This window comes from Rhineura floridana, chromosome 11 (genome assembly GCF_030035675.1).
Source record: "Rhineura floridana isolate rRhiFlo1 chromosome 11, rRhiFlo1.hap2, whole genome shotgun sequence".
Taxonomy (NCBI): Eukaryota; Metazoa; Chordata; class Lepidosauria; order Squamata; family Rhineuridae; genus Rhineura; species Rhineura floridana.
In genome coordinates this window covers 48,078,005-48,104,750 of record NC_084490.1, presented here as the reverse complement: position 1 = coordinate 48,104,750, position 26,746 = coordinate 48,078,005, and the positions used below count along the sequence as shown (strand labels likewise).

General features: G+C 44.8%; 1 protein-coding gene across 6 annotated transcripts in view; it reads right to left on the bottom strand.

Moving 5' to 3' along the window:
* ASIC2 (acid sensing ion channel subunit 2) overlaps positions 1 to 26,746 on the bottom strand; it is a 485,065-nt gene that overhangs the window by 32,960 nt on the left and 425,359 nt on the right. The window lies entirely within an intron of this gene.

The following is a 26,746-nucleotide window of genomic DNA, read 5'->3' as shown; positions in this document are numbered from 1 at the left end:
ATATATACCTATAACTCAGGATAACACCTCATGAAGTGCACTGTAGTTCACATATGCTTGTGCCATAGTGAATGTGTCAGTCTTTAAGGTACCACAAGACTCTTTGTTGTTTTCGGTGCAATAGACTAACGTGGCTAACCCCTCTGAAAATACAGGAAATAATAATCCCATGTAAAGAAAAGTTCAAACGTTGAAAACTGTAAAAAGTAATAAAGTTTGCCAATCTGTTGCTTCCCCCCCCCTTTTTAAAAAGCAGATGCTTACTTTGCATAAGGTCATTTTACTTCACCTACTCACAGCAAGGGCCAAATGCTGTGCAGTAACATAGGAGGGTAGCACCATAAGATATGCAATGCCAAAAAGAAAATGAAAAGTCCTAAATGGTGCAGACCCTATACTAAAGCTCCTGACACATTATGAACCTCTACACTACCTCTGTGGTATCACTTACAAAAGAGGAAGCATATAGTCAAATAAATTGAAGGCCCACTCCCTGGCCACTGGAAGTCTCGCTTCTACCAAGGACAATCCACACCGTTTTGAGCCAATTTTTGCAGCCTAGTTTTTTTCCTCCCTTTAAATGAAAGGTCCTCTGGGATAATGAATTCTGTACTCAGTACTGACTTCTGTTCATGAACCAGGTGATTGTAGAATACACACAGCTCTGTCAATACCGCCTAAGATCAATGCAGGGCAAGGCCTTATATATAGGGAGGCGTTCTCAGTGGCTGAACCACAGCAGTGGTAGTCTCCCACCAAACTTGCTGATGTCTGGCGGGGTGGGGAAACAGCAGCAAACAGAATTCACCACACTTGAATTGTCCAGTTTAAAGGAACACATGTCTGAGTGGCTTTGTAACGTGGGCCTGAGACCCAAGCTAGATGCTACACGGCTGCTTGGCTGCTGCTAACTCACATCTCATGATAGTATCTTTGGGAGAAAGGGTGGGGTATAAATTCAATAAATAAATAACAAATAATAGTGGAAGACTACATGTGATGTCAGTACAACTTGGGGTTTCCCCAACCCACCTTGCAAGCAGCAGCAAGTGAAGTAGAGTCTGGGCAAGGAAACGGAGTATGACAACTTCACATTGTGCATCTTTTTTCACTAATCATGATCTGGGAGACGTGGTTATTGGTTTTCAGTCACACAGCATATGTCTTGTTTGGACATTCACCATTCTTTTCAAAACCCAAGCCATGCTTTGCGCTTAAAATTTCCAAAATTTGGTCTCAGCCTTAGCATTACGATGGGCCAACTAATAGATTTTTGCAGCATTGTGTGTGTTTGTGTAGACTGCACATTGGGCTTTTTGGGGATTGGAAGAACCATTTTATTCCTACGTTCATTTCAGCTCACCTCTTAGCATCCCCATAGGAGCTCAGCTGTCTCCCTGGGTCACAGATGGCAGAGTTGTGCAAGAGATGCCACAGTTTCTATTTCATGTTCTGGCAACAAAGATCCACATTTTTTAAAAAAACCTCTTCCAGATCAATGTTTGTTTAAACCCCCTTGACACCCAGCTTGTTTTTAATTCGGATAATTCTAGCTGTGTGCTCATAAAATGGAGCAATGAGCTGGCAGCGGTGTGTGTGTGGGTGCGCGCACATAGATACTATATCTCAAATCGTCTGCCACCAAACTTCCTTTTAAAAAGGCTTTTATAGATGTGGCACACATGATGTTCTATTAATACATAACCTTTGCAAACTGTGCCTTTCAGTCTCAAAAGTACAACAACAGCTCAAAGATAAAATGTGTGTGTGTGTGTGTGTGTTTCTTTTTTGGGGGAAGGGTTTTCAGCTGAGCTGATCAGTAACAATTGGCTTTGAAACTCAGCCTTGTCTGATCAATGCTTTTAGCAACTAGGCTGATTCTTCTGTTGAGAGTCTCACTCTGTGTGCATTTATAAAAGGTGATACACCTTTCACTCAGGTTGGCAAATGACTGCCTGATAAGACACATGGATTTATCATTACAGCTTGCTATCATTATTTTTTCATGCTGTTGTTATGGCTCTCCAGTGTGCAAACATAGAAATATTAAAACCTGAGCTTATCCATTAGCCAGCGAAGGAAAATAACATGAGAAATAAGAATGCAGCATAGAAGAGGTCCAAGCACATGGAAGGAGAAAACTGAGATGGATGGATGCTGTGGTGGATGCTTACTTTCATAACTGGGATGCGTCAAGGCGTCAACAGGGTTTACAGTGAGCCATGCCTCAGCCCTGGTACCTGTTTTTTCCCCTATACCAGGATTTAGCCCTGGAACATTTAACAAAATAAAATGAACAAACATGTGCAGAGTGCATTTACTCCACAATACTGTGAAATGACATGGTTTCCAAATATTCCTGGGACTGGAGAGGGATTCCACATCACATGGAAAGGCCTCAGCCAACATTATATTTCTAAAGAAGACCACTTTAAGGGAGAGGGTGAAAGGGGCAAGCCCAACCTCCCCCAAAAGAGGCCTGCAAGCAAGCCCCATTGCTACTACATTTCCACACTTCCCTTTTCATCTTTAGACTGGCAAGTGGAGGAGGAGGAGGAGGGAAAGCAAACATCATTCAGAAGCCCAGGTTTGGGAGAGAACTTATTTACTGTCAGCCTGCAGGCAAGGACCTGGTTATTTTTTTTTATTTATGTATAGTCTCTAATAAACATGGGAAGGGTTATAAATGGAAGATGACAATGACAATTTAGTTAATGTCCCAGAAAGACAAAGTGCCAAGTTCCTTGTAAATTTTCCATGCTCTGTAGCTCTTGTGGCTTTCAAGGCGCTTGTGCAAGAGGAAGAACCTTTATGCTCTCCTGGGTCAAATCTGTCTCTGGCTCAGCTGCCCTTAGCGAGAAGAGTTAAGCTGAAATGGAGAATGTGTGTTTTGAGAAAACACACACATGCATGCACGCACGCACACACACAAGAAATCCAGGTCTCTACTTAAAATGCCTGTTGAAAGAGGAAGGTCTTCAGTAGGCACCAAAAAGATATCAGAGATGGTGCCTGTCTAATATTCAAGGGGAGGGAATTCCAAAAGGTAGGTGCCACTACACTAAAGGTCTGCTTCCTATGTTGTGCATTATGGACCTCCTGATAAGATGGTATCTGCAGGAGGCCCTCACTGGCAGAGCATAGTGACTGACTGGGTATATAAGGGGTAAGATGATCTTTCAGGTATCCTGGTCCCAAGCTGTATAGGTGTTTGTATACCAAAACCAGAACCTTGAACTTAGCCCGGTAGCTAGTGGGCAGCCAGTGCACTTCTTTCAGCAGCTGAGGGACATGTTGGCGATTCCCTTGCCCAGTGAGTAGTCGCACTGCCACATTTTGCACCAGCTGCAGCTTCCAGACCAACCTCAAGGGCAGCCCCACATACAGTGCATTACAGTAATCCAACCTAGAGTTTACCAGTGCATGGACAACAGTGGTCAGACTATCCTGGCCCAGAAACAGCCCCAGCTGTCTTACCAGTCGAAGCCAAAGCTGAATGCACTTCTTATTTAATCATTTAATAAATGTATACATAAATATATGTGGATGCCATCTATCTTCACTGCATTACTTGCAATAGGATGCACGCCCTTATCTCCATTAAGCCTCAGCTGGTCATTCAGAGGAATGCTCAAGCATCAAGGCAAAAGTATTCCCATTCAGTGTTGGCAGCCAATAAAACCACCAATACAGCATGACAAAACAAGAACTGGTCTGGTTGCCTGGGCAATGTGGAAGTTCTCCTCCCTCAACCCCCCCCCTTTAGAGGCAAGGAGGGCTTTCTTTGCCATCAGTGATATCATTACACAACCAAATACAACTAGCTATGTGGTGCTGTGAGACATCATGCTCACTACAGGATCCCTGATTGGATGGGCTCACAAAGTCCAGAAATCCTGTCAAATAAAGCCAAAAATGACACTGAAGCAGCAACAGATTGTGAATACAATGGCTGTTTATGTCCAGGCACGAAAATATGCAAAAGAGTAGAGGCAGTGTTCTGTTCCAGGGAGTTATCTCAGCCGGATGGAGTTCTAGCATGAGTGGGACCAAGGAGGAGGCTGTTAGACAAAAGTTCAGGTGCCAAGAAAGGAAGCAATGCAAAGTCAAGCAAGTTGAGTAAATACACTCCCACTCCCATATGTCCTCTGGATCCCCATCCTCATCTTCTGAAGATAAGGAGTTGGCCACCAGAATCATGACAGGTAAAGATGTTTCCACTGACCTTTTTGTTGTCGTCCCCTGCCCCATCCCCTGGCAAACCTTATAAAACCACTATTAAGTACCTCCGTTTTGCTACCTCAACAGCAAAATTAATCTAACTTCATGTTCAGACCGCCTCAATATGGGTTTGGGCAAATGTGACCTTTGGTCCCTTCCAGAGCGTCATATGACTGTTAGTTTAGTCGGTTGTTAAATCTGGCTTTAGCACTATGGTTGAGATTAGACAAATATGCCTAAAAACAGGCCAAAGGGCTTGTATCATTTGGGTTGTCCTTTGCACCCACGGATCGTGGTTGGTAGAATCTTGATAGAGCCTTGTTTCCTAACATACAGTTTTGATAATGTCTTCATTTATCTTCCATAGCTAGAATTTTAAGCTAGCAACCAAAAATATGCAGAAAAGCTCTCATTTCAGTTGATGACGCTCCAGTTCCAGCTGGGAGCAGAGCAGTAGGTGTACCAATCAGAAACAGGTCCACAATACAGTACAGTTCAGGAACCGCTGCTATAAAGAAGCAGTAAGTTAGATAAAATGTCAACAAGGCCTTGAGAGGGCACAATTTCCAGACAGGCATGGGCTCCAGAATTTCTTTCCAGAAAATTAGGTATGGCATGGGCTCCAGAAACTCTTTCTAGAAAATTAGGTATGGCAAGGGACAGATTCATAGACCTCCCCTGGAGACCAATTTGAGATTCACTTAGAAAGTTGGCATGTGGCCAAGGCAGGCAGTTGATTTGGGGATATGCATTGGTATCATGTGGAAGCATAGGTAGTTAGGATCTGCTACCCCTAGGCATCTATATTTGCAGCCGCTTTGCAAATTATAGGTAAGGCAGGCACTTACTTCCTCTGCTTCAAACGGTTCCAAAAACTAGTCTTCTGACTATGTCAAGAATGCATTTCTGTTTCCAAGAGTAAGCTCCAGATTTTAGGCAGCCCTCGGGCAAGGCATCCACCATCCACCTCAGTGAGACTGCTTTCTCACTGCCATTATCACCAGCTCCTCCTCTTCCTCATCATTGCTACCACCTGAATTGCTTGCCAAGCAGAGAGCCAATGAGCAAGCAGGCTATGGCTGCAAGTGCTCCCTTTCTTACCATCACAATTATCTGGGCTGGAGTGAGAAGTGAGTGAACAAGCAAACAGGCTGTAATGGTGAAGAGGGGGAGTTGATCTGGGAGAGGTGTCTTGTCAGTGGACCCCCACTTGGGATGTGGGCTCTTAACAGATGCCTGACCATCCTGATTTGTGACACCGGTTCTGCTCTTACCCCTGAATACCTACATCCTGAATATATGCATTCTTACCTACCTGAGATTGGCAGGCTGGACAACCGACTGGCCAGCAACTAGGATGGTAGGAAGGTAACAATGAAAAACAGATAGGTGGAAGGTCAAAGATGCGTATAATAGCATCACTCACATGTTTGGGTACATAACTCTTCCCTCCCCCCCGCAACCAGCCCAATCTGTTGCAAACTAGGAAACTGCAGGTGAGGCCAACCTTCATCTTCTCTGCTTCAAGTCACTTTGTAAAGTGAAGCTGTGATTCCTGACTCCCTGAGTAACAGAAGGTGTCACAACCAAGCACATTATGCATGCTGGTTATATTTAGCTGAACAGATTGCGTTCACAGCCAAAATCCAGAGGCCATGTGCCCCGGTGTATTATTAAAAAGCACATAATGTAATATCTAGGACAGAAAGGTGCTCTCCCTGGATCGTTATGGAGAACTCACCTGTCTCCTCGGTCAAAAGTCAAGCGTGAGGTGTCAAGCATCGCCAGAAACCAAAATGGCAATTATGGAGATACACAGGGGCATGGTTAGATACACTCCTCCTGAAGTCCTTGCCTTCGTGCTGTAGCCCATGAACAGGAGTGCTGGGGAAAGGTTTGCTGCCTTTCCCTGGGGACACTCCATGCTCTCTGGCAGAAGGCTGATGTGTGAGGTTCATTCTCCTTGCTTCCCGCATGCCTGAAACTCCCCTTCCAGAACACTCCCTTCAAGGCCTTCCTTAAGGCCTAACTTTTCTATGCAAAACCTTTGGCTTAACCCTTTAATTCTTATCCCCAACTGAAATGTAATCTAAGCATACATAAGTGCACTAGCTCATATCCATCCATGTCAACCTGCTTCTCCCATCCCGCTCCTTGCCTTGCTGAAATCTGGACTGTAAGCTCCTTGGGGCAGGGATGGGCCTGTGTCATTTCACATATGCTGCTGGGAGGAAGGGCGGGATATAAATCAAATCATAAATAAATAAACAAGCCTCCTATAGTTGTGCTTGTCTTTTCGTTGGGTGCGTAGGACTTGTCCTTATTAATATGTTACTGGATGAATATTTTATTGATTTTTGTACTGTTCATCATTTTAATTTTTTCTTGGTTTTAAATTGCTTTCATTTGTTGTATTTTATCTTGTCAAGACATTTTGATAGTTTTTCTTTTGCATAAAGTGACTAATAAATGTTATTATTATCATCATCATAATCAACAACAACAAATAGCCTGACCACTGTTGTCCACGCACTGGTAACCTCCAGGCTGGATTATTGTAATGCACTCGATGTGGGGCTGCCCTTGAGGTTGGTCCGGAAGCTGCACCTGATGGAAAATGCAGCAGTGAGGCTGCTCACTGGGGCAGGGTATCGCCAACATGTCACCCTGCTGATGAAAGAATTGCATTGGCTGCCCATTTGCTACCAGGCCAAGTTCAAGGTTCTAGTTTTGGAGTACAAAGCCCTATACAGCTCGGGACCAGGATACCTGAAAGACCGTCTTACTCCTTATATACCCAGTCGATCACTGCACTCTGCAGGTGAGGGCCTCCTGAAGATTCCATCTTATCAGGAGATTTGTTCTGCACAATATAGGAAATGGACCTTTAGTGTGGCGGCACCTACCCTGTGGAATTCCCTCCCCTTGAATATTAGGCAGGTGCCATCATCTCTGCAGAGAGCCAGTGTGGTGTAGTGGTTAAGGTGTTGGACTACGACCTGGGAGACCAGGGTTCGAATCCCCACACAGCCATGAAGCTCACTGGGTGACCTTGGGCCAGTCACTGCCTCTCAGCCTCATGAAAACCCAATTCATAGGGTTGCCATAAGTCGGAATCGACTTGAAGGCAGTACACATTCACATTTATTCATTCGCCATCTCTGCTATCTTTTCAGTACCTTTTGAAGACTTTCCTCTTTCAACAAGCCTTTTAAGTTGAGACCTATCCCAGTTTGTGTCTGTGTTAGAATTGCTTGTTAATATGTTTTTTTAATAATTTTTTTTACCCTTTTAAAAAGATGTCTTTAAAGCTTTTTTAAAAAATGTTTTTAACGTTGTTTTGTTTTAATGTATTTTGAGGTCTGTTTTTGTGATGTTTTGGAGTGTTTTTAGTGCTTCTGTTTGCCGCCCTGGGCTCCTGCTGGGAGGAAGGCCGGGATATAAATAAAATAATAAATAAATATAAATAAATAATCATGGCATCTGTGTAAACCACCAAAGTACACTGATGACACTATATGAAATTTATCAATATAAAAACCCATTCCCAATATTTTGTCAGACTTTTAGTGTGATCGAGAAACAGAACTTAAGACAGGGCTCTGTAAAGAGAAATTGGCTTGATTCTCACTGACCTGAGTCATTAGCCGCCAGTTTAAACTCCCACCCTAATGGTCACTCTCAATGCACCCCATTATTTCACCCATATAAAGTTTCTGGTTGCCAGTCACTCCTGTGAGAAAAAGCATAGCACTGCATGGGGGACACTGCTTGGATGAGGGTAAATCTGCCCTCCACCTCTGAGATGGTGTGGTCTGCTTCTCAGTGATGTAGAACCCACAGAGATATGCTGTACAGTACTCTGCAGGAGTCATTGAAATATACAATGCTCAGTTTCTACAAATAATGGACATTTTGCTAGTAATAATATATAACAACAGCAGTAACAGTGGTTATAATGACAGTTCACTCCCAGCCATTTCTGGCTGAGTAGCAACTTACTACTGACTGAAGAGCTTGTCCCATAGTTGCTAAGGCTCTGTACACACACCATACATTTAAAGCACACACCCCAAGAATCCTGGGAATTGTAGTTTACCCCTCATAATTCTACAATTCAGATTGTACAGATATACAGCAGGGGTAACTTACATGGTGCCATCCAGATGCTGTTAAGACTCCAAACTCCCATCAGCTCTAACCAGCATGGCCAATGGTCAAGCATGATGGGAGTTGGAGTCCAGCAATATCTGGAAGGCACTATGTTTGCTATTCCAGATATAGAGCATTTCAAGGACATTTCATAGGTATATTCTCATTCATTCTCCCAGCAACAATGTAAGTTAGGCCAACCTTGTCAGCTGTATATTGCAGGGGGGGGGGAGTTGAAGCAGAAAGACTATGGTTGGTCTAAGGCAACTTAGTGAAATTTGAATTTCTAACCCACAGCCTTAGCTGTTCTACCACACTAGCTCTCTTTCCCCATTGCTTTTTAGCGCCAGTATGCTTTTGGTGAGTATTTCCCCTGGTAAATAACCTGGTGGAAATACTGCCTGAGTCAGAGTTCTGTGTAACTGAAAAACTCACATACTGCATTTTGACTGCTGGCTAACAAAGGGCACTATGATGGTTGAATATTATTTGATCATTACTTCTCAAATTGTGTCGTATTGTTTTGTTTTTTATTTTTTGCTTTAAGACTATGTTGACATATGAATTTTTATGTACACCGACCTGGGATCCATATTTGGATGAAGGATTAGAAATTAAATTCATATTAGAAATAATAAAATATAATAAGACAAAAAATTCACTGATTTTCTAGGGGACTGAATGATCCCTACTGTGTACGGGAATACCCTGATTTACGTACCTTCGTTTAACGGACCCTCGCGATAACGGACATGCTCCATACGCCACCATACGCCGCTTAACGTACGCGCGCTTCGCAATTAAGGACACTTAATGGCATGACGCCGCTGCCATCTAGTGGCGATTGCAGTGCAGTACATGCATAGATAATTGCTTCACTTTAAGTACATTTTCACTTTACATACACGCTCCGGTCCCATTGCGTATGTTAATGTGGGGTATTCCTGTATATGGCTTCCATCTACATTGGACCCCTGCCAGTCTATACATAACTGGGAATGACCTGAAGCATTGTGCAGAGATCCCACATTCCATGGCTGGGCAGCAGATTAAGGAGACAGATGGGCTGTCACATATTTTGCGCCTAAAGGGCTAAAGTATTTTGGAATTTCAACGGTGTAAGCAAACATACAAGCAAGCTCCAATTTCCAAGGAGCAATGCAAGACTGAGCAACTCCATTGCTCAAAGGCCACAGCAGAAAATAAAAGCAAATAATACACAATAATTGTAAAATAATACACTACAAGCCTATGCATGTTTACTCAGAAGACCTACAAACAAGAAACTAGGCACAGCTACCTACCATACTAAGTAAGGTTGGAAGACATAAGAACGTAGGCACATAAGAACATATGGATCATCTAGTCCAGCATTCTGTTCTTATAGTGGCCAGCCAGATGCCCATAGGAAGCTTGCAAGCAGGACCTGAGTGCAAGAGCACTATTCCCCCCTGTGGCTTCCAGCAACTGGTTTTCAGACGCATACTGCCTCTGACTATGGTGGCTACATGAATCAGGCTTTCCTTAACCCTCCCTCCACCATCCTGCATTCCTCTGTGACAAAGGCGAGGGCAGTGAAGCCAGAAGTCAACCATCCATTGCCATTCACATTTGCAAAGTGAATTGCTTGATGTACAGCCTTCACTGCGGCAGCTGAATGTCTTGAAATATTCAACAGTCAAAGACTGAAGGGCAATCCAGACTCATTAAGAAGCCAGCTGGAGGTAAATGTCATTCTCGAACACAGCCATGCTGTTGTCGCTTCTTAGCAAATGGGCAGCCTCCTCTTCTTTGCCCTATTCCCAAATCTTTGTTTTGTTAAAAAATATTTGTTTTTAAAGTTTTATTGATTTCATCCTTGGGTTTTATGTATATTTGTTTTTAATAGGGTTGTGGATTTAAGCCTTGTTTTATCTGTCATTTTATTTGTACACCGCTTGGAGAATGTGTTGATCAAGTGGTTTATGCTTTTTCTAAACAAATAAATATTTTCTGGCTCATTGCTCAAGGGCACACCTGGGATTGTATGAAGCGTTTCAGGAAAAGGCAGATATCGCTTTCTCCAAAGAATAGTCCCATGTTCAAAGGACTATTTTGAAGGGTGTATTTGCACCAGTACTCATCTTGTTTTATATAATTTCCCTGTTTACAGTGCGATCTTAACCACATCTACTCAGAAGTAGATCCTACTGAATTCAGTGATGCTTACTCCCAGGTAACCAGGGTTAGGATTGCAGCCTTACATCCTAGTCTCTCCCAAAATAATATCCATGCAATTGCCTATCTACATTCTCCTCATCTCCCCAAATTGTAAACATGGGGCTTTTATTTTCATTAATATATGGTGAGGTATTTTGCTTTTCTTGGAACCAGAATTTTAATGTTTTAATCACAGGGTACTTGCAGGCCTGAAACTAACCTATGCCAGAGGTGGGAAACATTTTTTACCCTAAGGGCTTCAGTCCCTTGTTGCTACCCTTTGAGGCCACGTAGTGTGGTGGGCAGGGCTTAAAGGTAGAGTGGGCAATGGGTAGGACCATATTCTCTTACACATATGCAGATACATGTACCAGACACATACGCAGGTACACTGGATCTATATCATGAGAGACCTTGAGCAATTCCCTCTTAGCTTCAGCCTCTTTATCTATAAACTGGGAGGGGGAGGCCTGTACATGACAGACTTAAATAATTTCCTCTCTCCTGGGAGCCATAGTGCCTAGGGATGTCTACAGCGAACTTTCATCACCCAGCCAAGCTACATTAAACTGGTATAAAAATGATGTTTAAGTTATGTCTTGGGAACAATAGCAACCTGTCTTGCAGGATTCTTCCAAGGATGAATGAGTTAATTACTGTATAAGCAGCTGTTCTGAAGCCTTCTACTCTTAGGGATCTCTTTTGATATTGACATCTGTCTGATGAGGCACTCATGTGCACTGTAGAAAATTCATTCATGTGAAGTGCTGGCCAGACCCATTGAACCTCATCATTCTTGCCAGGTCTTGCACATGACTTTTGGGAGAATGATCTGTACTCAGTTACCCTGCCACAACCATTTACGTTTGGCCAGTGGCCATCACATTACTCTGTCGTGTTGAATGCCAATGCTACCACTTCAGAACATGAGAAGAGCCCTGCTGGATCTAGTCCATTGTCACGTGTCCACAGTGGCCAAATCAGATGCCTATTGGAAACCCACAAACAATGGACTTCTCCTGCTGTTGTTCCCCCATCATATGGCATTCAGAGGCATGCTCCTCTGCAGTACCTCCCCTATGCACCAGGAAGCAGGGCAGTTGCCCCTGGCCCCGCGCTGTGGGGCCCCCCGCGGTCCTTGGGCATCAAATCATGAGCGGCGCTGACTCCACGACAGGGCCTTGCCTGAGTTCAAGCCTCCGGCCCCTGCTGAAAACCCTGGAGGACCCCACCGCCGCACCAGGAGTGCTGACGCGCTGCTGACCCTGACCAAGTGAGTGCCAACCCCTTGTTTGGCCTTATTTGGATAACGTCCAAGGCTAGTCGTACCTCCATAGCGTGAGGAATTAGTTTAGGAGTTTGCTTAGTGTGTGTGTTTGTGTGAACAGGAGTGTGTGAGACTGGGGGCCTTCCTGGCTTTCCCTCTCTTCTCTATGTTGACTTGGTATGTCCTTTCTTTTCCCCTCTTAAATCCTCCTGAGGTGGTGGTGTATTTTTTGTTTCTCCCTCACCTCCACCTTTTCCCTATTCTTCTTCAACTTGCAGCGGCTGCTTTACACGTTGCTCGTTTCCTCCCCCACCGGGAGCTTGGCTGTGGCTTCTGTCCTTGTTTTAGAAGCTTGCGTCGCTGCCTCCCTGGCTCGGTTACAAGTTCCTTTCGAGCCGTGCGTTCCAAGCGGTGCTGGTGGCAGCCATTCCCCTTTCAGTCCTAGGAGCTCTCAGCTCGGCCTTTCTCCGCCTTAAGCAGCGCCGGCTTCGCTTCCCTCCCGCAGGGGAGCCAGCTTGGCTGCGGATAGCTTCCGCTGTGCCTTTTTTGTTCACCTGCCTGCTTCCTCAAGCGAAACAACAGAAGTTCCTCAAATAAAGAGTGAATCTTGGTCTTTGGCAGAAAATGAAATTAATTTTGAATTTATTCTGTCCACCATTATTTGGTATGAACTGTTGCTTGCTGTCAATACTGTTAGCAAAAGCTTACAAACAACAGAAACTGATCTAAGTACGACAGTTTCACTTTTAAAAGGATTACAAATGTTTTAAAAAAAAATTAGAGAAGAATGTCGGGGGGGGGGCAACTATGCTTTTGCCCCAGGCTAAGGGCAGGCCTGCTCCTCTGAATACGTGCAGGTTGAAAACTGGGATGAAAACTCATGCCACCTGCAAAAACAATGTGATAGCCATTACTATATCAGTCTTCCACAACCTTGTGCCCTTCAGATGCTGTTGGATAACTCCTAACAGACCCAGCCAGCATGACCAATGGTCAGGGTTGATAGCAGCTGTAGCCCAAAACATCTGGAGGGTGCTAGGCTGGGGAAGGCTACTACATGTTATAGCCACAGCCCAAGGTAAATGAAAAAGTGTAAGCTATTTCCTGTGGTCAGCACGTGGTCCTTACATCGTGCCCTCTACCCAGCCCTGAAAGTGACCTTACACATACTCAACTATTTTCTGTAGCTGAACATTGTAAGGGGAGATAAGCAGCAGTGGGGCAAGCTGTCTTTCAGGGAATGGCCAGGCTCAGTGGTAGAGAGCATGCTCTGCATGCAAAAAGGACAAGGGGTCCATCCCCAGCATCTGGAGGTAGGACTGGGAGATAATGGACTGCCTTCAAATCGATCCTGACTTATGGTGACCCTATGAATAGGGATTTCATGGTAGGTGGTATTCAGAGGGGGTTTACCATTGCCTCCCTCTCAGGCTAGTCCTCCCCCGCTGGCTAGGGCCTGCTCAGCTTGCCACAGCTGCACAAGCTAGCCCCTTCCTTGTCCGCAACTGCCAGCTGGGGGGCAACTGGGCTCCTTGGGACTATGCAGCTTGCCCATGGCTGCACAGGTGGCAGGGCACGTAACCCCTGAGCCACTCACTGTGGGGGTGATCTTTAGCTGGCCCTTGACACCCAGGAGACACGAGCGGGGATTTGAACTCACAGGCTCTGGACTCCCAGCCAGGCTCTCCTCCCCACTGTGCTATAACTCTACCTGAAACCCTGGACAGTCACTGCCAAGTCAGTGCTGACAATACTGAGCCAAGTGATTCGGCAGAAGACAGCTTCCTATGTTCCTATGTACTGTTTCTGATTTCCTCACTGATGATTCCAAGGAACCACAGAAACCCCCATAATACAGTTGAACAACCAACTATGCAGGAACTTTCCCTGGTCAGGTGGCACCAGCTTACAGGGAACACTCCACTTGCTTAGCAACTACATGAGGCCACCAAAGAATTGGAAACAATGTTGTTGCTGTTGCTTTTTAAAGGCCATCCCCTCATTATGTCTATTAGCAGAGAAAGTGCACAACAGAAACCACCAGCCACTCATGGAACATGGTGGAAATATATTCTAGGCTGATAGCTAAGGCAATGGGACTGACAGGTACCTGACACAAAAGTTGTAGAGTGCCTGATCAAGAACTAACAGCACTGTTTTTGTTGTTGTTGTGACTTATTATTGATAACAAAAATCTTACTTGCAAAAGAAGAGCCAACGATGTAAGGAGTTGTCACACCTAAAAGTTACAGCAATTGCTGCAGAAATGACCCCATCCATACACTTAAGCAAACTTTGGCTGCCCTACTTTGCTCCACTAGTGTTTGAAGGGACACAGGTCAGTAAACAGGGAAAAGGTTTTCTTGGTTGGGGCACCTTCTTTATGGAACAATGTCCCATTAGGGAATAACACTGGGGCCTACTCTAATGCCCTTTTGGGGCCAGGCAAAGACATTTTAATTTCCCCAGATTTTAAAATCTGTGATGGAAACTGTTTTAATAGCCTCTGCTTTTATTATGCTGTCTTATCTAGTGCTATTTAATTCTTCTTTATTACTGGTTATTGTTTTTTTAGAATTTACAGTTTTTATTCTATAGGGCACCCTGGAAACATTTCATACTGAAGTTAATACATTTATAAATTAATTAATAAATAAGAACAGAGCTGCATCTTGGATAGCACTGCTCAGCAGATTTAACTGAAATTATTCTAAGGAGCCTTCAGCCAGCGAGCTGGCTACTTTGAGTATGAAAGTCAGTAATGCTTGATTCTCCAAACCCTTTCCCTCCAGCAGGACATTGTTTTTCCTGCCCCGGCCTCTATGCCAGGATTTTCTCTCAGCTATCTAACTCTGCTGTTTCCAGCAAATAGTCCCACTCCAGCTCAGGAAATGTGAGGACAGTGGAGGTGGGGGCATACTGTGGCAAGCATTTAAGCCCCAGGGCCAGATTGCAGCAAGGAGGCAGAAACCGGGGGATGGGGGAACCATCCATCGTGTGTAGCTCCTGGCACTTTCCATTACTCTCCCTGGTCGTTTGCCGTGCAATAACAATGCTTAATTATTCTTGCAGCATGCTGAATATTTATAGAAGCCCGTATAATATCCATGTAAATAACCAAATCAGGCAGTTATGATTGTTATGGATATAAATACCTGCTGCTGGCGGCTTTCAAGATGAGACGGCAAAGATGGATTGCCGCTGGCATGTTGGAGGCTTGTTTGGATAAACATTGACATTTGTCAATCTTTCCCTCGGGTCTGAGATACGTGGCAGGCTTGTGCGTGATGGAATACCGTGGAAGGAGGACCTTGGCAGGTGCTTGCAGTGGGTAGCCAGACACTCGATTTCAGCTTGCTTTCACCGAGGTGACTGGAAGCTGCATGAGGGTGCTTCCACATATTATTTATTTATTTATTTAATTTAATTTATATACCGCCCTAAGCCCGAAGGCTGTCTGGGCGGTGTACATAAAAGGTAAAAGCATGCACTATATAAATACAATAAATATAATAACTCAAAAAACAAAAACACACAAACAATACGAGAACCAAACAACATCCAGAATACAACATAGTAATAAAATACTGTAAAAATACACTTTAAAATGCCTGGGCGTATAAAAAGGTTTTCACCTGGCGCCGAAAAGATAGCAGCGTCGGCGCCAGGCGCACCTCATCGGGGAGACCATTCCACAGTTCGGGAGCCACAACTGAAAAGGCCCTATTTCTAGTCACCATCCTCCGAGCTTCTTGATGGGATGGTATTATGATGCAAAGGCTGCAGTCCTTAAGTACACATACGCGAAAACTCAGTGGAATTTACTTCTGAGCAAATATGCTAAGAATCGTGCTGTAAAAGCACTTTAGAGCCTCTCTTACACAATCTATGCATGGGTGTGAATGCTAGTAATGCAGGACAGATGGTGGAAAAGTGTTGTTTTAAAACAGATTGTACAATGCAGCCAATGTACACTGTGCATTAGAACTACTCAGCTACTATTAGCTTTGGGAAAAGCTAAGGATGATCTCAACACCCAGTATCCAAAACCAAAGACTTGTTAAAGTACTTAATTTGTACAATGAGAGTTGATGGGGCTTGGGACTTCTTGGAAACCACACACTGTGATCTGAATCTCCTAATCTCAGATGCATAGGGACTAGTTGTAGTTATTCAGTGCTGTTGGATAAACGCTCTCTCTTCATGATCACTCCACAGACCCAAGGTCTGAATCCTGCTGCTGAAAATACATTCTGGGTTTAAGATTTGATGGCCCCTACATCAAATCATGGATGTCAGCTCCCCACACACACACATACTCCACAACTGACATTGGCTCCTGAAAATTTTAATATACCTTCTCGGACCACCCAGGTGAAAGCAGTACATGTCTGATGACAAGATTCAAGGGACAAACAACAGAAAATGTACCTTGTCATGCCAGGCTTGCAAACACCCAAGAGGCATCTGGCTGGCCGATGACTGAAGACAAGAATGCTGGACTAGATGGACCATTGGTCTGATCCAGCACTTTGTAGGACAATAAGGAGACTGCTATTCAAGGATGTCACTTCCTACACAGTTCTCTCTATTCTGCTCCTTTTTCTTTGCCCCCCATTGATTTCACTCTCCTTTTTAATCAGCTATTATTTCAAAGTCCCCTTTTCAGAACTGCAGCCGCCTGCTTCTGTGGCTTCCCACCCCGCTGTTGCTGTTTGGAGCATGTCCCTGGGCTGTAGGTTACATTCCCTTGGAGCCTGATCATCTCCTCCTCAAAGCCCCCTCAGGACCCTTTCTTGCTGCACCTCGCTCCAGTTTAGTGTTAGCTCCAACTTTCCCCTCTTGGTCTCCGTTCAGACAGCTGTACAAGATTCTAAGTGATGCTAACAGCTGTCTCCATGGCAACCCTGCCAGACTCACTCTTCCACCCTTTGGACCAAGAAGCGCTGCTATTCATCACCTGTGCTTGGTGCACATACACACACTCATATGCCAAAGGGCAGCTCCCATTCACGTTCTCGCTGCACTTGCCCTCAAGGCACCCTGGGCGAGCTGGCCAGGGCCCCTTTCCCTGCTGCTATACAAATTCATCACTGTCACCAACCTTGCTCTCAGTGGCTCATTTTGAAAAACATAATCAAGAGTTGCAAACCTCAGTGGTACTGAATGTGCCAGGAATGTAGCTCCCAACCTCTATTAAGCACAGTCCAAAAAAACAAGGCTGGGAACAGCGATTAAATTTTCTGGGAAAAGAGATGCCAGGGGCCAGGTTCAAGCACACTGGAGAGCCAAGTCAGCTGCTACAGCAGCTCTGTTTCCAGAGGCCATCTGGGACACAGGCAGGCTGTGGCTCTGCTAGTAGTGAATTTGACCCGGTTCTCACATGCATGTTTATCACTTGATGACATCATTATGTGATGGACTGCATGTGTGAAGGGGCCATTACGGGTAGGATTTTCATATTACCTCAAACATACTGATTCTCTATTTGCAAAGAGCTGAGATAACCTCGCTCTCTGTTGGCCACTTTTATTTGCAGATATTTTTGTACATGGAACAGCACTCACATTCAAAATTGGGATCCACAATCTGCAGTTTGAAGAGGCACTGCCCATCCCACCACCTCAGCCTTCTATCACCTCATTCTCTGGCATGAGTAGACCAGGTCCAAATGTAGATAAATCAAGGGAGGGTCATGCATTTAGAAAACCTCCCAAAACTTCCAGGTGAACAGTTGCTGATCTGCTCTGCACGTAGTCAGTAGCATTCAAGAAAACATATCCCACACTTAAGCTCAAAGCAGGTTCTGAAGCTAAGCCCAAATAAGCCCTGGCTGAAATTAGTTCCTGCCTCACACACAAATGCTGCTTATATAGTGTTGTGTTTTGTCCCTAGCACTTAGAAAGTGCACCCTGTAGGGAAGCAGACATAAAGTGCTTCAGTTATCTGTTCTCGTAACACTGAAAAGACCAAATTTGAGTTCTAGAGATCCCCCCATTTTTGGAAGAAGCAGGCCTCACTCGGAATCTTCTGACATGACAGAAACAGGGTGGCTTGAGCTACTTTCCAGATGCCTTCCTTTCTACGCCCAATTTACACAATATGAAGGTCAAACGGGAACAGTTCCCCAGTTACCAATTTATCTGAAAAGAAGCATTAGAGGCTGCAATCAAAACAGATGAGTGGTGCTTGGAAGGCTGCTTAACCCTTTCTCTTCACCATGTTTATTTGCTCAAATTGCCCTCCCCAAACTGCTTTTGTCGCAGGAGAACATTCATATATTTACCCCTCTGAGAGAAAAGTAGCTTGAGAAGGGGTGCTTGTGAGAGGATAAAGAGCAGGAGGGGGAAAGGGTTAAGCAGCCTTGCTCCTTGTGCTCTCCAGCTCATAAATGCTCTTTCCAAGACCATTTTTTCTGTTGTTGTTGTTATATATTTATATAAATTATATCCTCTGCCAAACAAATCCCTACCATGAATCTCCAACATACCATCTAGTTCAGCCCCAAGTTGAGAACATTCAGGGTTAGCATGATCTGTCCAGGGTGCTCATTTGGAGCATGCTGATAGATTGAAAAATGGAAGTGGACTGCCTTCAAGTTGATCCCGACTTATGGCTACCCTGTGAATAGGGTTTTCATGGTAAGCAGTATTCAGAGGGGGTTTACCATTGCTGCCCTCTGAGGCTAGTCCTCCCCAGCTGGCTAGGGCCTGCTCAGCTTGCCACAGCTGCACAAGCCTGCCCCTTCCTTGTCCGCAACTGCCAGCTGGGGGGCAACTGGGCTCCTTGGGACTCTGAAGCTTGCCCACGACTGCACAGGTGGCAGGGCACGTAACCCCTGAGCCACTCACTGTGGGGGTGATCTTTAGCTGGCCCTTAACACCCAGGAGACACGAGCGGGGATTTGAACTCACAGACTCTGGCCTCCCAGCCAGGCTCTCCTTCCCACTGTGCTACACCAGATAGATTAGTCATCCCCAAACTGTGTATTGGTAGGGCATACAAAATGTGTGGTGAGAAGTAAACAGAAGTATGTTGTGAACCCCAAAGTATCCCAATCCACAGATCTAATTCCTTGGCACCATTTGGTGGAAAAGCAGAATGCAAAATTAACCAACAATTAAATTAAGAGCAGCAAACCATGCAATCAGGCTCTGCTGACAGCTAAGTAATTCTGTCACATCTGGGAACTGTGTATGATTGGATCCTTCCCTTACTCCCATTGCAGACATACAGCAGAGCTATCTGCCATCAGAGGAAGCACATCCAGTTCAGTGACTTCTAGAGAAACTAAGGAGGTGGGTTCCTTGTTGAGCAGGTAGTTAGTGCTCTTAATATGCTCTGAAAAGAAACTTCAGGTGCAAGAATGAAGAACATCTCCAATTTTAGCTTATTTCTTAAACTCTGCTATCCAATGCTTGGGAAACTCTGCAACAGAGTTGCTGCCCCTCCCCATATACACACTGGGCTGGGAGCAGCAGAATAGCTAGGCAGCAGGGAGTATCTCCACCTACCCAGAACAGAAACATTTGGGGAAGGAGGTCCACCAACAGCCTTGGATCCTCCTCCTGTTATGAAATCTGATGAGACTGAGGACACAGGAAATTGGAGGCTCTTTCACAGGTGGCTTGGATGGAACAAGCTCATCGAAGGTAGAGCCATGTCTCCTGCTGCAAGATCCCAGTGTCAGCTCAAGGCAAAGGTTCAAATGATGGACCAGTTCCCCATTCAAGCGGGTGTCCTCAATATCCTGTTCTACACTGCCCCCAGCCTGAGGATTGGCTCTCCCATCATCCTCACTTTTTCCTTTGCAGCCTTTTCTGTTCCACAACCATGGAGGAGCATACGACTGCAGAATAGGCTATGGGGCCTTTAAAGGTCACATACAGCTCTCCCAAGAGGGTGCAACCACTGGAAGGGAACACTCTGCCAGCCTTCTTAAGCCGTCTGATGACTTTGCTCCCTGTTTGAGACAACATCTTCCCTAACTCAGTCACCTGGGAACTGTCGAGAGCCTAGCCTCATTTTTACCATTTCTCCTGTGGAAGCCCAAGCACAACAGGATAGGCAGCTGCTATTTTTATTTATTTATTTATTATTATTATTATTATTCACTTAAAAGTCCCCAAGCGACTTACACAATGTTAAAACAAAAACAAACAAAACACACTATAAAAACGTAACAATAAACAATAACAAAACAATAGCAATAGCAGTGCATTAAAGCAAAATATCATCTCAATCTATCAAATGCCTGGGAGAAAAGGTATGTCTTTACCTGGTGCTGAAAAGATGACAATGAAGGCCCCAGGCGGACCTCACTGGGGAGCGTTTTCCACAGATGGGGAGCCACAACTGAAACTGATGACTAAATGAGCTTTCATGTCCAGAGGCAGAATGTCAGGGGTAAACAGTAGTGAAAGGTTCCACTTATAAGCTGCAAGGGATACCTGGCTGGCCACCACTGGAAATGGAATGCCAGATTTAGATAGACACTGGTCTGATCTTGCAAAGCAATGTTTATTTTTATTTCTGGGTAGGTACAATGGCTGTTTGTGTGCACAACGGTGTCTTGGAAGTGGGGTCTACCCTGTGCAAAAGCTTCTTCAAGTTGGCATTGATGTCAATGGATAGGGAAACCACCATTCTTGGTATGACTCAATGCAGTTAGTGTAAGGGCTGAGGAATCCACACTTCTGCCCCTCATCAATGCCACTCACTCAAAAAAGTATCTTTCTGGGGAAGGGTGGAGCCTATAAGTTGACAAGATCCTGCTCTGCAAAAGAGCACCAAAGAAAATAATTGAGCAAGCCATCCCACTCTAGCAGCAAAAACAGGCCAAATGGAGGGAACACTTTCTTTCTTTCAAATTATTAGAAACCAGAATTTCCAGATTCATTGTTCCATTAAAAGAAAATCAACCTCAAGTGAATTCTTCAACCTTGGGTTCCCAGATATTGTTGGACTACAACTCCTATCATCCCCAGCCAGTTTAGCCAATGGTCAGGAGATGATGGAAGTTGCAGTCTGACAAAATCTGAGGACCCAAGGTTGAAGAACCCTGGAATAAATTATATCAGCATTCCAAAGCAATGCTAAAGGACAGATCCCTGGTGGCCACCCTTTTCTGGAAAGTGTGGACCCAATTCAAGTCTGCAGAGGATGAAACAGCTCCACTTGATGCATGCTACAGTAGACAACGCAAGCCTGTCTTATACCTTGAACAGTTTTGTCCCTCGAGGCAGGTATCAGGTATCTATGCAACACCGGAGAGGCAGGTGGCTTGACCTTATGTTCCTAGTGAGCAACTAGTACAGCCACTTAAGCAAGGAGGGTGAGCCAGTGTTTCAGCACCAATCTCTTGAAGTGGCCTACCTGCAAATGTTGTTGCCAGATGCCCATTTCTCCATGCCTCTTTTGCCACTAAGTTAAATGGCAATAGAGTGGGGGAGGACAGGCAGGCAGTATTTCTAAAGGAAAAGGATTTGGCTCACAGCCTCAGGTGTTAATCTTAGCCATTCACACTGCAGCTTCCCCGAGGGCCCCAAATTCAAGCTGCTATTGCCACTTGTCCCTTCTTCCTTCTTTGATCATTTTAACTTCTCTAGGAAATCACAGGGGGGATGTCCCACAGCTCAGTGATGGCTTTTCTGCTGGGTCTACTGAAAAATCCATTCCTTTCCAGAAAATATTGCAGTCTCCCAAAAGCAGTGTGCCATAATTAAAACTGACTGCAATGACCCGTGGTGTGTGTGCACATGTGCGTGGAAATATTCTCCCCAGGAATATCCAGGGCTCCAAAATGTTTTTGACACTCACACTCAGCTGGGCAGGGCAGGCAGCAAAATGGAATCAAAGTTTGGAAACGCAACAGGCAGGAAAGAAAACAACACTGAAACGCCGAAAATCAAACAGCCCAGGGGAGTTTTCATGCAGCACCCTTTTCTGCTGGGTTTGGCTGCCTCCAGTGAATTGCTAGCTGGCACATCAATGAGCACCTTCCAATTAGGACTGTGCAGGGAAAGGAAAGAGAGTGAGAAAGAAAGAGAGAAAAGACATCTTTCAAGTCGGGCAGTGTGAAGTTATTGTCAAAGCTGCAAATGCCACTTTGGGTTGTAATAGCAGGAGCACAAAATGTGAGCTGCAGGAGGCAAATGAGCCTCTCCATTCAGTGCCAGTAACACCTGGTCACACCTTCCCTCTATCCATTAAACCACTTTCCTTTCTTATTCCACGCCCTTCTCTCAAGGATCACTTTTTCAGCAAAGGCATTTCTAAACTACCTTGTCTCTCTGGTGACCCCACCCCGCTACTCTTTTGTCAATTCCTGATTTGCCCTATGCACATTCACGGTGCTAAATGAGTGCTTTGGTCATTGTCCTGCAAATCCTATCGCAGCATGATTTCTCCAAAGCTTTCCTCATCCTAACATTATGCAGCTATAATGTGTGCATGGAGCTAGGGAAATCACTGCAGCTTGGCAGCCACTGGCTGACTAGCTGTGATGTCATAGAATCTTTGCAATCCAACTGCAAACAGTCCTGACAGCCCTCTTTTTTAAATATTAAGGTGATACTCCAAACTGTACTTACTTGGAAGAAAATACTATTGAATGTAGTGGTATCTACTTCTGAGTAAACATGCACAGGACTGTGCTGTAAGTACACTCCAACTCTTAACCCCAACTTTTGTGCAGGAGGGTGCTGCTACCTAATCAGGCAAAAGCCCAGTCAGATGCCAAATACTCTTATTACCAGAAATGAAAATGCACTCTCCACTCCATTTGGGTTCCACTGATCCTTCTGAGGACCCCATGTGTGTAATGCAGAGCGGCATTTTTTTTAAAAAAATCTTAATTTAAATTATCTTTTCCTGCTCTGATATAAAGAAAATCCCTACTGATTCTAAGGGAAGCAGAGGGAACCTGAACCCATAGGAGAAGTATGGTGGGAGAAGGGAGTGCTGGGCCAAAGCATGACTCAGTGGGAACAGGAATCAGCTAAAGGGCAAAATAGCTTTGGCAAGAGCTACACTTGTTCAATTCAAGTACACTGAAGAGCCTCCCTCCCTTCCCCCCTCATCCCATCTTGCAGCTAGAACAAATCACTTCCACAATGATACAATCAAGAGAGCTGAAACCCAGCTAACCTTTGCAGAACCCTTTGTTCCTAGAGAGATGGCTTTCAAAAAAGGATTAGACAAATCCATGGAGGGCAGGTCTATCAATGACTACTAGCTGTCATAGCTAACAGAGATGCCTGTGTTCAGCAGCAGGGTTCCTCTGAATACCAGATGCTAGGCACAAACAACAGGGGAAGGCTTTCCATAAGAATCTAAGACACTTGCTAGATCAGACCAAATGCCCATGTAGACCAGCATCCTGTTTCCAACAGTGGCCAGCCAGATGCTTCTGGGATGGCAACAGACCTTCCCCACTGTTTTGCTCCGTACAACAGCTAATTAGAAGCAAACTGCCTCTGGACGTTCCAGATAGCCTTCATGGGCAACACAGGAAGTTGCCTTATATAGAGTCAGATCGCTGGTCCAGCTAGTTCAGTACTATCTGCACCAGCCTTCCCCAACCTGATACCCTTCAGATGTTTTTGACCACAACTCCAATCAGTGCTGGCTGGGGCTGATGTAGTCACTAGTGTAGTGGCAAATTCAGAAGTGCAGGATCCATTCATGATAGTCACAGCTATACCCCCTTCCCCCCCCTTTTGTTTCTGGGTTGAGAATTAGATCCCTTGTTAATGCCTTCTTCCACAACAACAGACATCCCTAGGACCAATAAGCATGAAAGGGGGGAGAGTGTTAATTATTGAGAAGATTTTTCTCAGTGGCTGACTCAACTCCTTTCACTCTGACTGGCTCCAATCAGCAAAAAAGGACAAGGAAGCATGTTAGAAGACTCTTCTCAGTGGCTAATACACTCCCCCTTTCACACTTATTGGCTCACAGGATGCTGGAGACATAGGGGCCCTGCACCCAAACAAATAAGGGGTCTAAGACCCCCTGAGACCCTGGACAACTACACCCCTGTTTATAGCCAAAAACATCTGGAGGGCACCAGGTTGGGGAAGGCTGGTCTACACTGACCGCCACTGCCTCTCCAGGGTTTCAGCCAGAGGTCTTTCCCATCTGCTCCCAGAGATACCTAGTATGTTGTTGTTACGTGCCTTCAAGTGATTTCGACTTGTGGCAACCCTATGAATCAGTGACCTCCAATAGCATCTGTTATAAACCACCCTGTTCAGATCTTGTAAGTTCAGGTCTGTGGCTTCCTTTATGGAATCAATCCATCTCTTCTTTGGCCTTCCTCTTTTTCTACTCCCTTCTGTTTTTCCCAGCATTATTGTCCTTTCTAGTGAATCATGTCTTCTCATTATGTGTTCAAAGTATGATAACCTCAGTTTCATCATTTTAGCTTCTGGCGATAGTTCTGGTTTAATTTGTTCTAACACCCAAATATTTCTTTTTTGCCGTCCATGGTATGCACAAAGCTCTCCTCCAACACCACATTTCAACCTAGTATAGAATCTGGGATATTTTGCACACAAAGCCTGTGCTCTACCATTGAGCTATGGTTCTTCTCTCTGCTGACAGGCTTCTCCTCTGTGATTTTTAGTCCCCCTTTAAAAACCATCTAAGTCAATTGCTGTCACCACATCTTCCAGCAGCAGCAAATTCCATAAGTCAATTATGCAGTGTGTGGAGTATTTTTTTTTTGTCTGTCCTGAATCCGCTGACAATCAGTTTCATTGGGTGACTGACCCCAAGTTCTTAGGAAAAGAGGAAGAAACAATTCTCTCTGCCCACTTTCTCCAAACCACACACACTTTTATAAAACCCCGTCATGACTCCTTTGAGGTGTCTTTATGCTGTATTTGTTAGCATTCAGAGGTGTGCAGCCAGCTAACACGGGAAAGGTTGCAGAATGCTGGGCCTGAAAGATTTAAAAGCAAGTCTTTTAGAAGCCTTCCGTTTGGGGCTTTGGATAAACCTATGCCCTGGGTATGTGTGCCCCAAACATGGAGGCTGTTTGAACTAGCATGGTCAGTGGCAATGCCAGCTCTGGAACTCTCTGAGCATGTAGCTTCTGTCAAGTTTTCATAGAGGAGCCTCACCCATTAATCCCCTCTAACTAGAGACAAGTTCACACACGGACTCAGCTCATTTGTCTATCCCCACCCACCAGGCACCCAGTGTAACCTGTGAGCTGGGTGCTCCATGCAGAGAAAAGGATCTTTCACATTCATGACCAAACTTTCCTCCAATGAACTTTGGGTACCATATAAGAAAACGATCCCTCTTTATCCTAATAACTCTCAGGCTGAAAGATGGTGAGTGGCCCAGGCTCATCTAGTGAGTGACATGGCCCAGCAAAGACTCAAACCCATCTCTCCTTGGCCCAAATCCACCATTTCTCTTCTGTCTCCATCTCTGTGGGGTGTTTACCTCACTTTATCTCAGCATTCGTAAACCCTGAGTCCCCAGATGTCCTTGGACTGTAACTTCCATCATCCCTGACCACCATCCCTGGCTAAGGTGGCTGGAGATGATGGGCACTGTAGTCCAACAACATCTGGGGACCCAAGGTTGAAGAAAACTGCATTACCTTATGTGTGTGGTGGAAGAAGAGAGTGTGCTGAAGGATCATCAGGTGGGTAAATGTATGGGCCAACCCCTATGCTACCTTAGGTTATGGGTAGACAGAGTGTGCCCACCGGTTCCTCTCCCACACTAAAAGACCATCAGCTGAGCAAGTTATGAACCAGCCTGAGGTGTCTCATTTTCTATAGTCCCTGGCCTATTGACAGAGGAGGGGGAACATCCTTGACCTTTTCTCTCTGGGAAAACACGGCTAATTGCTTGTGTTTCTCTGTTCATTAGGAAAAGGTCCAAGATGTAATGAGATGAGAAAACATTTGCATGCTCTCCTCTGGGTGACATCTCTTCTTGTCCTTAGTGAAAGTCAAGGGCGACCAGGACTGGCTTGGAGACAAGCTTTCGGGCCAACACAATCCTCCTCTACCACCACCTCCCAGGGTTTATTTATCCTTCTGCCTGCTGGCGCTTTTAAGGATGTTATTCATCCAGTAGGACTTTTTATGTTCCCAGAAACATAAATCAAGAACCTTGTCACTTTTTAACAGCCATGACTAAATATTGCTACCTGGTAATGCAGCCTCTTAACACCATTTAGAGGAGAGCCACGTCCCTCTTTTTGTAAGGCTGTTGGAGCCTCAGCCGAGGTTGTTTTATGAGGGAGTTTAATAGAGGAGCCCAAGATGCAGTCCTACTTAGGAAGGAGGGAGCTGCCACAGGGATTTACAAGCAAAACGGGTTAGTTCTATTGGCAGAGACAGGTGGAGGACTCCACCATCCAGTTTACACAGCAGAGGAGGGTGCTGGCAAAGCAATGTGTCTCATATTCATACAAACACACACACACAAACACAATAAAAATGTTGCACTAAGGAAAAAAATATAGATTCTGTGTTGTGCATTAATTATGCAAATTGAGCAACTCTGAATCATTTATTTTTGCAATTTTGGGTCAAGTAAAGCCAGGCCTTTGGCTTTACTCACCTGTTTGGCAGTCTATATGCTTGGTAGTTACACACAGACCTTCCTTAAACACTGATGTGTTCATGATCCATTTCTACAGGTGCACTCAAAATCTCCCTTGAACACTGATCTTTTGTAATGAAACTTGATACCTGCAGTTACATACACAGTTCTTTTATTAGAAAGCTGAATATCATCTTGATCTCCCCATGCCTATATTAAAGAAGGGGATGGTAGGGTAAAGATGCAAAATACATTGCAACTCAATACCTGAAGGGAAGTTTACTATTCCTTGCATTACCTTTCCCCCCTAATTTTGCTTGTCATGGGAGGAAG